The sequence below is a fragment of the Armigeres subalbatus genome, chromosome 3 (genome assembly GCF_024139115.2).
Source record: "Armigeres subalbatus isolate Guangzhou_Male chromosome 3, GZ_Asu_2, whole genome shotgun sequence".
In the NCBI taxonomy this organism is placed as follows: Eukaryota; Metazoa; Arthropoda; class Insecta; order Diptera; family Culicidae; genus Armigeres; species Armigeres subalbatus.
The window spans coordinates 58,739,585-58,751,722 of NC_085141.1; the positions used below are offsets into that span (position 1 = coordinate 58,739,585).

A 12,138-nucleotide genomic window follows, 5' to 3' on the forward strand; every position below is an offset into this window, starting at 1 on the left:
AACGATCGGTTTTTCAGGATTTCACAAAATATATTCTGATGATAATTACATAAACATTTAAAGTTCAAATAAAACAACTGTGAAATTTTAAATATTTTGAAATCTTGAATTTGAACTACCGTTTGAAGCTTCTTTTTAATAAATTTTAGAAGCCTGATCAAACTATTTAGGTTTGAAAATAATTCTTTGGCCTTCGGCAAGAATCTGTGTTATGTCTAGCATATTTAAGTTTCTCATTTAGAAAGTATTGTTTACCCACATTCTAGATTAAGTATGATAAAAAAAACCCTGATTTTATTTTAGAGGATATTCAAAAGTATTCCTCTGAATCTTACTTCGAGCTTTAAATTTTTCCATTAATGTTAATAATATATGTAATGATTTCGCCATGCTATTTTTGCAAACAATCTAAATTTATTAAACGACAACATTTATTTCAACTTATAAAAGTTGTTCATACTAAAAGAGGGACCTATTTTTGATTTATAAGCTTTGTGAGTCTAATTAACTCGATATCTAGTAATTATTTTGATAATTTTCAATCAGGCATTTTCACCTACAGAGGTTGTAGGAAGAAGTTCGAAGTCATACAAAACATTGTTCCCCACAATAGTGTAGAACTTGCTGCAAAATTGTTGTTCAAATTAAAAGCATAATTCTGTGTAAAAATATGTAAATCACTGCCTACTTGTTATCTCCATATAAAAGCTAATTTTGATCATTTGTTCTACAATAACAAGTGTGACTGGTAAAATCATTCCAAATCTTATTCATCAAGTTCTCACGTGCGAGTAAAATCGTTTGCAATTTTAAAGAAGTTTGAGTTTTTCATGCAAAATCGCTTCGTTTCACTCATTTACCGAAAAATCAATCGATGCGAAAATTCGAAAAATCCTAAGCTGATTCATTTGGATGATTCGAATCATGCAAGAGTTTGCCTTGATTCAAATCGTACACGAGTTTTGAGGTCATGAGTGTCTCTTGACACTGACTGAAACTCACTATTTGGTCACTTTTTTCTGAAAACGAAAGTCGCTATTTGGTCTCTTTTTTCGTCAACGTTGGTCACTATTTTGACCAGCACTGATCGCTACCAGCCCTGCCATTATGTCTGTGTGGCTCTTCAGAGGCCACGCGTATGATTGGTATTTTATATATGTGTTCAAATCAGAGGTTCCAAGTTATCCAAATCATTCTGGAGTCAGACTTATAGGTCTACCACTATGCTTGGTACAAAATCGATACTAATCTATTGTGTCTATATGGGTTAGGGTGGCTCAAAAAACACTTTTTCAAATTTTTTGATGGGCCGCCCTCTTAAACGGTCCTATTTGATGCCCTGATGCTCTGGACAAAATTTCAGCCAAATCGGTCAACGTTTGGGCAGTGCTAAACTCGTTGGAAGTTTATATGGAAAAATGTATGCAGAAACATCCAAAAACAGTGATTTGCAGTTGGACGGCACAATTTAAGATCAAAAACCATGATACTCATTCAGTTCTTGTAAAATAAAATACAGAATGTTATGCTGAAAACCGCGAGAAGATTAGAGTTTATTACGCAAAGATATTAGCATTTTACTAGAGTGTTGTAGGGGTGAATTTATTTCTTTTCAAAGGTAAAAGAAACGAAATTTGCTCAAACCCCACTGCAGAGAAATGCTAATAACTTAGCCCGGCAAACTCGAATCTTCTCGCGGTTTTCTGCATAACATTCTGTATTGAATTCTCCAAGATCTGAATGAGTATCATAGTTTTTCATCGTAAGTTGTGTAGTCCAGCTGCAATTTACTGTTTTTGGATGTTTCTGCATACATTTTTCCATATAAACTTCCAACGAGTTTAGCACTGCCCAAACGTTGACCGATTTGGCTGAAATTTTGTCCAGAGCATCAGGGCATCAAATAGAACCGAATAAGAGGGCGGCCCATCAAAAAAAAATGAACAAAGATTTTCCCATACTAATTTGAGCCACCCTAATATGGGTCCTTGGAGGCTATTCATATGATTTGGATATGTTCAAATAGGATGTTTCAAGTTTTCCTGATAATACTGGAGTTCGGAGCTGTAGGCCTACCTAGCCAACTACACTTGGAACAAAACAAATAGAAACTCATTGTGTGGTAGACCTACAGGTCAGAACTCTGTAGCGATTTGGAAAACTTGACACATCCGATTTGGGCATATTCAAATCTAACGATTATTAAACAATAATACGTCTGTCTTCTAAGAACTAATATGGACACACTGGTGTTGTACCAAGCTTAGTAAATATGATAGTCCTATATGTCTGAACTCCCTTAATCATTTGGTAAACTTAGAACAACCGATTTGGACATATCTAAATCGTAAATCATACGCGTCGCAGGGTGGCCACTGAACCGGGAAAAACGGGAAAAGCGGGAAAAAGACGGGAAATTGAAGTCACCGGGAAAAAATAAATTTTTGACCACTTACATTCAAAATTCTTAAAAGTTTTTAATGAAGTTGATATAAATGGAAAGATTTACTCTTTAATTTTTATTGTTCAATCGCATTCTAACTGAGTTATTTGATTTTAGTACATAATGTGTGAGGTATAAAAAAATAAGTAGTTTTTTTCCAGATCCATTTGCCTCTAGATCATTTTGATTCCCATTTCGAGTAATCGGCTTTTTGACTGACTTGCGATATTTTGTACGTATGCGTACATTTGTTGTAGGATATCTTCAGTTATGGGGTTGAGGGATATCCTTTAGTATAGGACCTAAACGATTTGTGATTAATTAAATTTGTTAAACAAAAACTTGGGCACAAATATGAGTAATTTGCCATATTTCATAAATATTATAAGACATTGTGGTGCGCACTACCAACATAAAAGCATAGAATCGAATATTTTTTTCAAATGAATGTTTTCATCTTTAAGTTATTCTTTTAATGTCCAAGTTTGCCTTTGTATGTACTTCTGTTATTTGTATGTAATTTCCAATTGCACAGAATTCGAAAAAAATGAATATGGTAAATAGTATATATGTTAACACATGTTCAAGAGTTGTTTGGAATTATATTTGAAAATTCTACAAATCATTGAAAAATTCGTAAGTGATACAATCCAAGACTATTGTATGAGAGTAGCATTACTTTCATCCGTTACCACAGATATTGATTTGGGACTAATCACCATCTCTTAGATGAAAGCAATGCACTCTCCAATAGAAGAGATCTGTCCTAGCCACGTCCTTGTGAATGATGAGGAGGGGGAAGGATGGCTAGTTGGACACCTACTTAAGAAAAATGCAGAGAACTCTATGACCTCTCATAGGTGTCAAGGGAGGTTTTGGAATTGTTAGTGTGGAAGGATTTAACAGTAGGAATCGTTTTGGTAGAACGTAAAACACAGAAAGAACTAAGATAGAAATACTAAGTAGGAAAGGGACGAGTCTGGAATTGAACCTACGACCTCCTGCTTATAAGGCGAAGCGGTAGTCACTAGATCATCGAACTCATCATAGTTTAGTATATTTTTCCACAACTAACCTAATATAATAGAAGGTTATGATGGTGGCAAAGATACTCTAAGATAGTTTTCTAATTTGTTACACGGGAAATAATGAATAGGTTCCATAGCTTAGAACATTTCAATATACTAATATTGAATGGGAACGTTCAAAGTTTTCAATAAAAAAAATCCAAGATTTACTTTCTAGACATTAATTCTAGAAATTAAAAAAGTAAAATTGAATAAATTACGAATCGAATGTTTTGATTGCCTAAAATATGTATAAATCTTTTTTAGAAAACTGAATCATTATTTTGGTCGGAAACGAAGATTGTCTTCGGGTTAAATCTTTATTCAAATTAGTTAATTAATAATTTAAGTATAAAAGATATAAAAACTCTTACCTTGATTTTTTAAAAGTTAAATTAAAACCGGGAAAATTTGACGAAAAATACCGGGAAAAGCGGGAAAAAAAACGGGAATTTGAAAATCGAGTTTCAGTGGCCACCCTGTCGTCTCTAGGGATCGATATAGCTTGCGTGGTGGACCTCTTAGGTCTAAACTTCAGAATGATTTGGAGAACCTGGCGTTAAGAGAATTTTGGTGTTGCTGATCATCAATCTGAGGTCAATTTCAGAAAATTTATGAGATGGCGATTATTTTAGGTATATACATGAAAATTTGGCTGAGGAATGCCGGAGATATTGCTAAGTCAAATCCGGGTCAATATTAAACTAGTAGGACTCGCAAATATATTTTCTTAAAGTCTTCACCTTTCAGGATTATCAAATTGGGTCAATAATACTGGAGCATTTCGCCTATCACTTCGACTGTGAACAACGCTTGGTTGATCTCTCGCCGCTTTTCCAGTGAATCGAGGCTTGAGAGTGGTCCTCGAGTGGTGGCTAGTTGAAAAGGGTCACTCTACTAGAGGGAGCGTGAAATGTAACGAACGAAGGAAACATAAAAAAAAAAATAATCCATCCAATCCAGCTAGCTCGGTGTGGATGAACAATTACATCACCGAAACTCCAATAATAAATGTACAATGTAACAACACCTTCGAACAAAACAGTGAATCCATTTTGTTGTTGCTATTATGTCATGTCACTTTTATGCGATTTTATGAATATTCATGTCACATATGAAAAAAAAACATGAATTATGTTTTAATTCTGGAAATAGTAAAAAACATAATTTTGTAATTGATATTGATTGGCCCCTCCGTTTGTAGTTTCGCTAGTTGTGGCGCTCTCAGTTTCGGTTTAATCAAGCTAATTGCTTGCAGTCGCCGACTAACAGTTGTTTAATTTTAAGTGAGCTAAATTTCTCTGTCGTTCTGAGAGTTCACGTCAGAAGTTGATTGAATTAATTAATCAAGCTGCCTGTCGCCCAAAACCTTGATTCTAATGATGTGGACTAGTTTAAACTTTTGGGTAAACCAGTATATGTTTATCCCCATATGGGAAGTGTTTTTTTTTTAGCTTCTCTAGGGGATTCAGCATTTATTTTATATGACATTGGAAACAAGCGGAAATTTCACTAAATTTGTTGTTAGAAGTCTTTTTGACCTAGGCTAAGTAGAATCATTTCCATTTCAAACACATTTTTCTGTGTATCCGAATTACAGTAGGGATTCAAATTTAGTTGCTTACCCCATTGCCGTTTCAAGCAAATACCGCAAATGGCATTCACATGCTATTGCAATTCCATCTGCACACTCATGCCTCATCACCGAAGGAACATCACGTTCGATAAGGTACGCTTTTCGAAATGCCTTGCTTCTGGCTCTGGGTAGGGATTGAATTAAATCATGTCTAATTCGATTAAGTTGTGGTTCGTTTTGATTGCTGGTTCGTCCCTCGCTTTAAATCATTCGGTACTTAGACCTACTTGCAATTTCCATATAGCTGTGGTTGTATACGTGCTTGTGTGAGATGATTTTCTTTTTTATTAAGAGCTTGCAACTCTTGAGCTCAATAGAATTACATTAGTTGTTCCCATTTTCCAGGAGGCCTATAGTCACAGTCTTATGAATGGAGGTATGTTTCGATTCTATGCAATCGTCGGTGCTCCCGCATATAGAACTTATTCCATGCCGCATTGACTAGACTACTGTATACATAGCTCAACTAGTGTATTTATGCATTTTCGCATGAAACAGAACTTTATTCGCAGTGCTAGATCTCCAACTGCATCGTGCGGCCAGCAGCACAGCTTGAATAAGGAATTCAACTCGCACAGGAAGGGTATCGGTACCACTCACTATTTTGCAAGACCGGCGGGCATCGCCATCAGCGCTGGTGGCAGACCACGTGGCCTTCTCACGTTTCGCGACTTTGCATGAAACTGTGACAGAATTTACACCGCCACACATAAACTAGCGTTGATTGATGCTTGTTCGATGTGATGCAGTTTGCACCAGTGGTTTCAAAGTTTCATGAGCTTACCACTTTTGTACTGATTTTGAAATAAATTTTAAGAATGCTGTTTCGAATGAACATATTTTACATATTGGAGATAGGGCATCCATCCATGATTTCATAGTTGACATAACAACCATCGCACTTTTGCATGTATTGTGGATGATTTAAGGACAACCATAGCAGATTTAAAGCATTTCAACCCGTAAATACTTAAATGAGGTATGAATCATACAACGTATCGATGTTACATCGGTTGAATTACTTTAGTAAACACGTAGTAAGTCAAATTCGCTAAAAATTTGAATGGTTGTTACGTCAACTATGAAATCAAGAGCAGCATAGGTGATATTTTTTCTTCTATATATAACACACCATTTTTACTCAAATTTGCTGTGTATATGAAGGCATGTTTTCAAAGGTACACATGTTAAAGTTTTTCGCATTAGTTCAATGCCCTTTTTGTAGAATTATGACATATTGATATTGCCCGTGTCATTTTTGGCTCTAATTTTTACTCGAAACAAGTATTTTTGCGTATCGTGATGACACGTAAGGATAGAAATATTTCCATATAAGTTATGTAAGGATCTTGTGTTATTAGTATATTTCGTACAATGATATGATGAAACGAACTATGGCCCATTTATTGATGGAACAAACATTCACGTTTGCTGCAGTGCTTCTGCAGAGCTGTTTCGAAGTTCAGTGATTAAAACGATTAACGGATTCGTAAAGCGTTCGATCGCATCCCTATCTGCTGCGTCTAAAGTCTGAAATACTTCGGGAATTGCAAAGCAGCCATCTTTTGCGAGAGTCTGTTTTTATTTATTAATTTTATTATAGCTTTTTTTAAAGAGGCTGTCAGCCGAAGACCGGTTCACCTCGTATCCCTTACCAGAGTTCGGAAACGAGGAAAACAAAGCGACATTAAAAATATTTGCTCCAAATAAAATCCATCGCGCTGGATGGACATTTCTCATGATGATGGCTCTTTGCATCTTAAGAGGTGCTCAGGAAGGATTTAAAACGAGTAGAGAAAATTTGATTGTGATTCGGTCGTCTTAAGGACAAACTTTTATGCTGCCGATAAGAAAACCAACAAAGGCCTTTGGCAATTTTCAGTTGAATTTGAAAATTTTGAATGTTTTTGAATGAGTTACTTCACCCAACCAGCGGATGGCAAATTTTAATACAGTTCTGCATAAGAACCTTACAGAAACTGTATAATAATTGGGCATATACAATTTCGGAAGATTGTAATACAATTGTTGTATTGAAATAATACAGATTTGTATTATTTTAATACAATATCTGTATAAAAAGCTTACAAAATTGTATATGCCCAGATTTTATACAATAATTGTCAGATTTGTTTTTTGGGTGTTCTACTATGGTTATTCTGCTCTTAAAGACATGGTCATCTATAAACATGGATTAATCTCATACGTCGTACTAAGTAGCCCGATTATAATCGGTTTGTTGTACAAACCTGTAAAATTGTCTTGGAATGTGGTTTGAAGCAATGAAAGAAGGCAAAAGAAAAATGAAAATACAAAAACGGATGAGATAATAATTTTGCTTCCGCAAACAGTACCTCGGTGAAAAAACACAGACGTTAAGAAAAAGGTGGGATGCTGTATATTAAGATACACGACCACTTATTGGACGTAGGATTCCGTGGTATCACGCCATTCAATCGAACGAAATTTTGGCCGAATGCCGTTTGGCCGAACGGGTCGTTTGGCCGGACGCGGTTTGGCCGAATAGTTAAAAAAATGAATTCATATTACGAGTAGTGGAGAGTGAAAAATAAGAAGTAACTTATGAGAAGTAGGAAGTGGGAAGCGAGAAAAGTGAAAAAAGAAAAGTAAACTGAGCAATGAGAACAGAGAATCTCTTCTTTCTTCCTTCGTCCTTCTTGCTTCGTCTTTCTTTTTTCTTTCTTTCTCCTTTTGTCCTCCTTTCTTCTTCGTTCAGTCTTCTTTATTCTGTCTACTTCTTTCTTCCTTCTTTATTTTTCTTTCTTCTTTCTCTCTTCTTTTTTCTTCTTCTTTATTTCATCTTCCTTCTATCTTTTTTCTTCTAACTTCTTCCTTCTGCTATTTTACTTCTCCCTGCTTGTTTCTTCCTATTTTCTTCTTTCTTCTTCCTTCTTCCTTTTTCTTTCTTCACTCTTCCTTCTTCTTTAAATATTCTTGCTTCTTCATTCATCTTTCATTCGTCTTTTTTCTTTCTTCTTCTTCGTTTTCCCTTCTTCTTTCTTCCTTCTTTTTTCATCTTTCTTCCTCCTTCTTTCTTCTTTCTTTCTTCATCCTTATTCCTTTTTTATTTTTTCTTTCTTCCCTTCATCCTTTCATCCATCATCTTCTTTCTTCTTCATCCTTATTATCCTTCTTCCTTTTTTTCTTTTTTCTTTCTTCCTCCATCTTCTTTATTCCTTCTTACATCTTCCTTTTTCTGTCTTCTTCCTTCTTCTTTCTTCTTTTATTTTATTCTTCCTTCTCCATCTTCTATTTTCTTCCCTTCTTCTTCTGTCTTCCTTCTTCCTTCTCTATCTCCTTTTTTTCTTCCATCTTCCTCCTTCTTTCTTCTTTCTTTTTTCGTCCTTTTTCTTTCTACCTTCTTCTTTCTTTCTTTTTCCTTCCTTCTTATTTCTTCCTTTTTCCCTTCTATCTTCTCGCTTCTTTCTTTTTTCTTCCCTCTCTTCTTTTTTTCTTCCTTCCTCCAACTTCTTTCTTCCTTCATATTTCTTCCATGTTCCATCTTCCTTCTTTCGTCCTTCTTTCTTCTTTATTTCTTCTTGATTAGTTCTTTTTCTTTTCCCTGCTTCCATCTTCCTGCTTTTTATTCCTTCTTCCTTCTTTCTTTTTCCTGCTTCCTTCTTACTTTTTTTCTTTTTCTTTCTTCCTTCTTCCTCTTACCAATAACATATCCCTACTTATTTCTTATTTGTCACTTCTCCCTTCTTACTTCCTACTACACACTTCTCACTTTTCACTTCGTATATCTCAATTCTCACTTCACACACTTAATAAGGAAACTATTTCAAATGGCATTCGGCCAAATGACCCTAAGCCGGATCACGTGAACTATGAAATATTTTATTTTCATATATTGAATATGTTTAATGACGCTGATGGCACAAATTGGCTTTGTGCACAAACTACGTAACGCTTTTCCCCCTCAAGTAACACTTTTTTAATTTGCTTATTTTGTTACATAACGATTCATAAACTCCCCCTCCCCCTGTATAACAATAAGTAGCTGTTGCTCAAGCCCCATCCTTCCTCCTCCAGCGGCCAAAGCCTAATGCGCCTTTCCAATTACACACAGCAACAATACCAAAATTAGAATCTTGAGAGAAAATATCATTTGACTACTACTGACGCCAATGTCAGCCACTAAAATGCCGCCAATCATTTGCCGCTAAATCGCTATATAAGCCATTCATGGGAATACATTTTTACAGCGGCTCCCTCCGACACGAGCTTGCGAAGGTAGCTTTCTGTAGTCGCCAAGCGGTTATTTTTTGCACTTTGAAAAATAATCGTGTCGGCTCAACTTTCTATCACAGAGAAACAGATGTCTCACTTAGAATAAAATGCAATCAAAATCATCGTCACGGAAACAATATCACCCAAATGTTAAATGCACTGTGAGTTAAAAATCGGCAACCAATTGAGGGTAGTGTGAAAACGTCAAACACAAGCAAAATCGATAGAAGCGCCATCGGTGACCGATCGACCACCTACAAATATTTGAATCCAACGTTGAAAAGGTGAACGATGGAACATGTGTTGAGTGAGACGTCTGTTTCTCTGTGCTTCTATATTGTAAAATTATGGTTCTAAAAAGAACCGTTTTATTCTCAATCATGCGCCTTTCTAATCACTAATAGCATCAAACTCCAAATCAGAATCTCGAGGGAAAATTTAAGATTAAAATATCAAATCCTTTCTTTTTACAAAATGCTGGTCCTGCAAAAAGGCCGATTTTTTTGCAACAATCCACCTCTCTACTCATTAATATGTAGCAATAAAACGTTAGTCCAAAGCTTGCGTGAAAATTTGTCTTGATTGCTGCTGCTATCCGACGACCACTCGGTGATTATCCGCTAAGATACCACCATTTGAACTTAATTTTCCGCATCGCCATTGAAATCGCTGCTACTTGCACAACCTGAGTGCTGCTGTACGTCCCTCGTGTCTGATCGCCATGAGGTATTGATTAATTAGAAGCCAGCCCTTATGTTGCGCGATTTTGATGTCTGTGCTTACTAGGGTTTTTAGTACCGACCCTTTTTGGCGAGTCCCGGTACTACGGTACTGAACCCCTCAGTACCGGGAGTACCGGGAAAATAGCGGTACTGGACGATTTTTTTTAAATAATTCAAATCAATAAAAAGTCAGGATTTGATGGTAACGATTAAAACTTTATTCATTGCTTTGTATGTATTCAACACTAGTCTTGGGGCTTGTCCTTATCCCTGAAATATGCTTTCAAAACGCATAGCATATCCAATGTTTCGTCAGAAATACGGGATCGTATTTTAGAAGCGAAGCTTCCAGAAACAGAGAACGCTCTTTCTGAGGTGTGCTGACCGTCATGAGCATTTACGTTCATGTATCTGCGGTTCCGAGTTGAAGTCCACTCATCGAAAGTGATATTAATATTACGGCCTTGCTTCCTAATTTCACCAATCTCCTTTCGGTACCCCCAACAACAAAAATGTAGTGCGCTTTGACCTTCGGCCTTATGCCTTGCGGAGCAAATTTTGGAGAGATTTATGTAATGCTGAATTACAATAACCTTACGGTAGCTCTGCGCATTTACTAGAATCTTTGTGAACGACCAGAATTACCTACCATTTGAGTCGACACCCTGTCATCTAAATCGAAGTCCAACTGTACAACGCGGTTAGTGCTTCTTCACAAACGGTACATTATCTATCCGACACTTATGCATTTTTTTTGCATATACATTACACATTGTGTATAACACAGCTCAGAAACATCTTCCCTCCTAAATATTGATTGCGATAGACGTTACTTTACTTAACATTAATCTAGAACATAATTTGCACGAAGGCAACCGTGTGCTATGCAGTAGACCATACTGAGCAGCGTAGCACAGAAGTAAGATTGACCTGACTGCCGACACCCACTTTACTGTTTTATTAAATAGGAATATGACGACTCTCAGATGACGACGAGACCTACGGCGTCCGTTGGACGATGTCTTTGTCGCCGGCTGGCTACGCTCAAATGCGAATAGGTAGGTACGGCACAACCAACTTAATGTTTGCGGCAAAGTCCATAATCAAATTACTAACAGCATGAATGACTCAAATTGTGGCTACGCGCTAGCTCATTCGTTTGTATTGTATTGTTGCGAAAACAAGGGATATACATGATTACATGTTATTCAGTAATTTGAACAATATTGTGTTTTGGTGAGTGCCCAATGACCATTAAAGTAGTAGCAGTGTAACGCGATCGTCATATGCACAGCTTGTTGAAGTTTTAATTTGAAAAATGTATTAGAGGCTATCACTATCCTTCGGCGGGACTGGAACCTACGACACCAGAACGCTCGACAGGAGCTTTGTTGATTAAGTTACGTAGTACTGAAACGAAACCTTATATCTTCCAACCTGTGTACCTATTTCCAGTGGTCTTGTCTAGAACGTTATTATCATTAAGAAAATTATTTTGAGCTTTTCGTGGATTGTCGTCATAAGACAAGTTCGTACTATCTCATTTAATCCCACCACTTGATTGTACCGTTAACAGATACCAATTTAGACCTCAAAAGTAAGGCTGTCTTAAGTGTCTCGTACTTGGCTCGACTTGAAGATTTGAAATTATTTGCCTTCCAATACATCGTATTGATCTCTTAGGGTAGTTGTTCCGTGTCATCAAATTCTTGCTATTCATGCCATTGGCATAAAATAACAAAACATCAAACAAGCTTCACAGCATCAATTATAATTAGGACACAATAAGAAACAAAAAATAAAAAGAATAAAGTGGGCAATGATTCTCTGCGCCTCCCATATTAATTTCGAACGCGAGATGATTTATGGAAGCATTACTTCCAATGGGGATTATAAACTTCTGACAAAAGAATATATCATTCCGTACAGCTCGTCAGGCACGAAGGCGCTTGCGTGCGATGGAATCATAATAGGGTATTTGCACTACACTTGTTTTGAATTTTTATTATTATCGGA

At 36.3% G+C, this 12,138-nt stretch overlaps 1 protein-coding gene across 1 annotated transcript in view; it reads left to right on the forward strand.

Annotated features, from left to right (window-relative positions):
* The window catches only part of LOC134224839 (sorting nexin-27), a 55,025-nt gene that overhangs the window by 22,610 nt on the left and 20,277 nt on the right, over positions 1 to 12,138 (forward strand). The window lies entirely within an intron of this gene.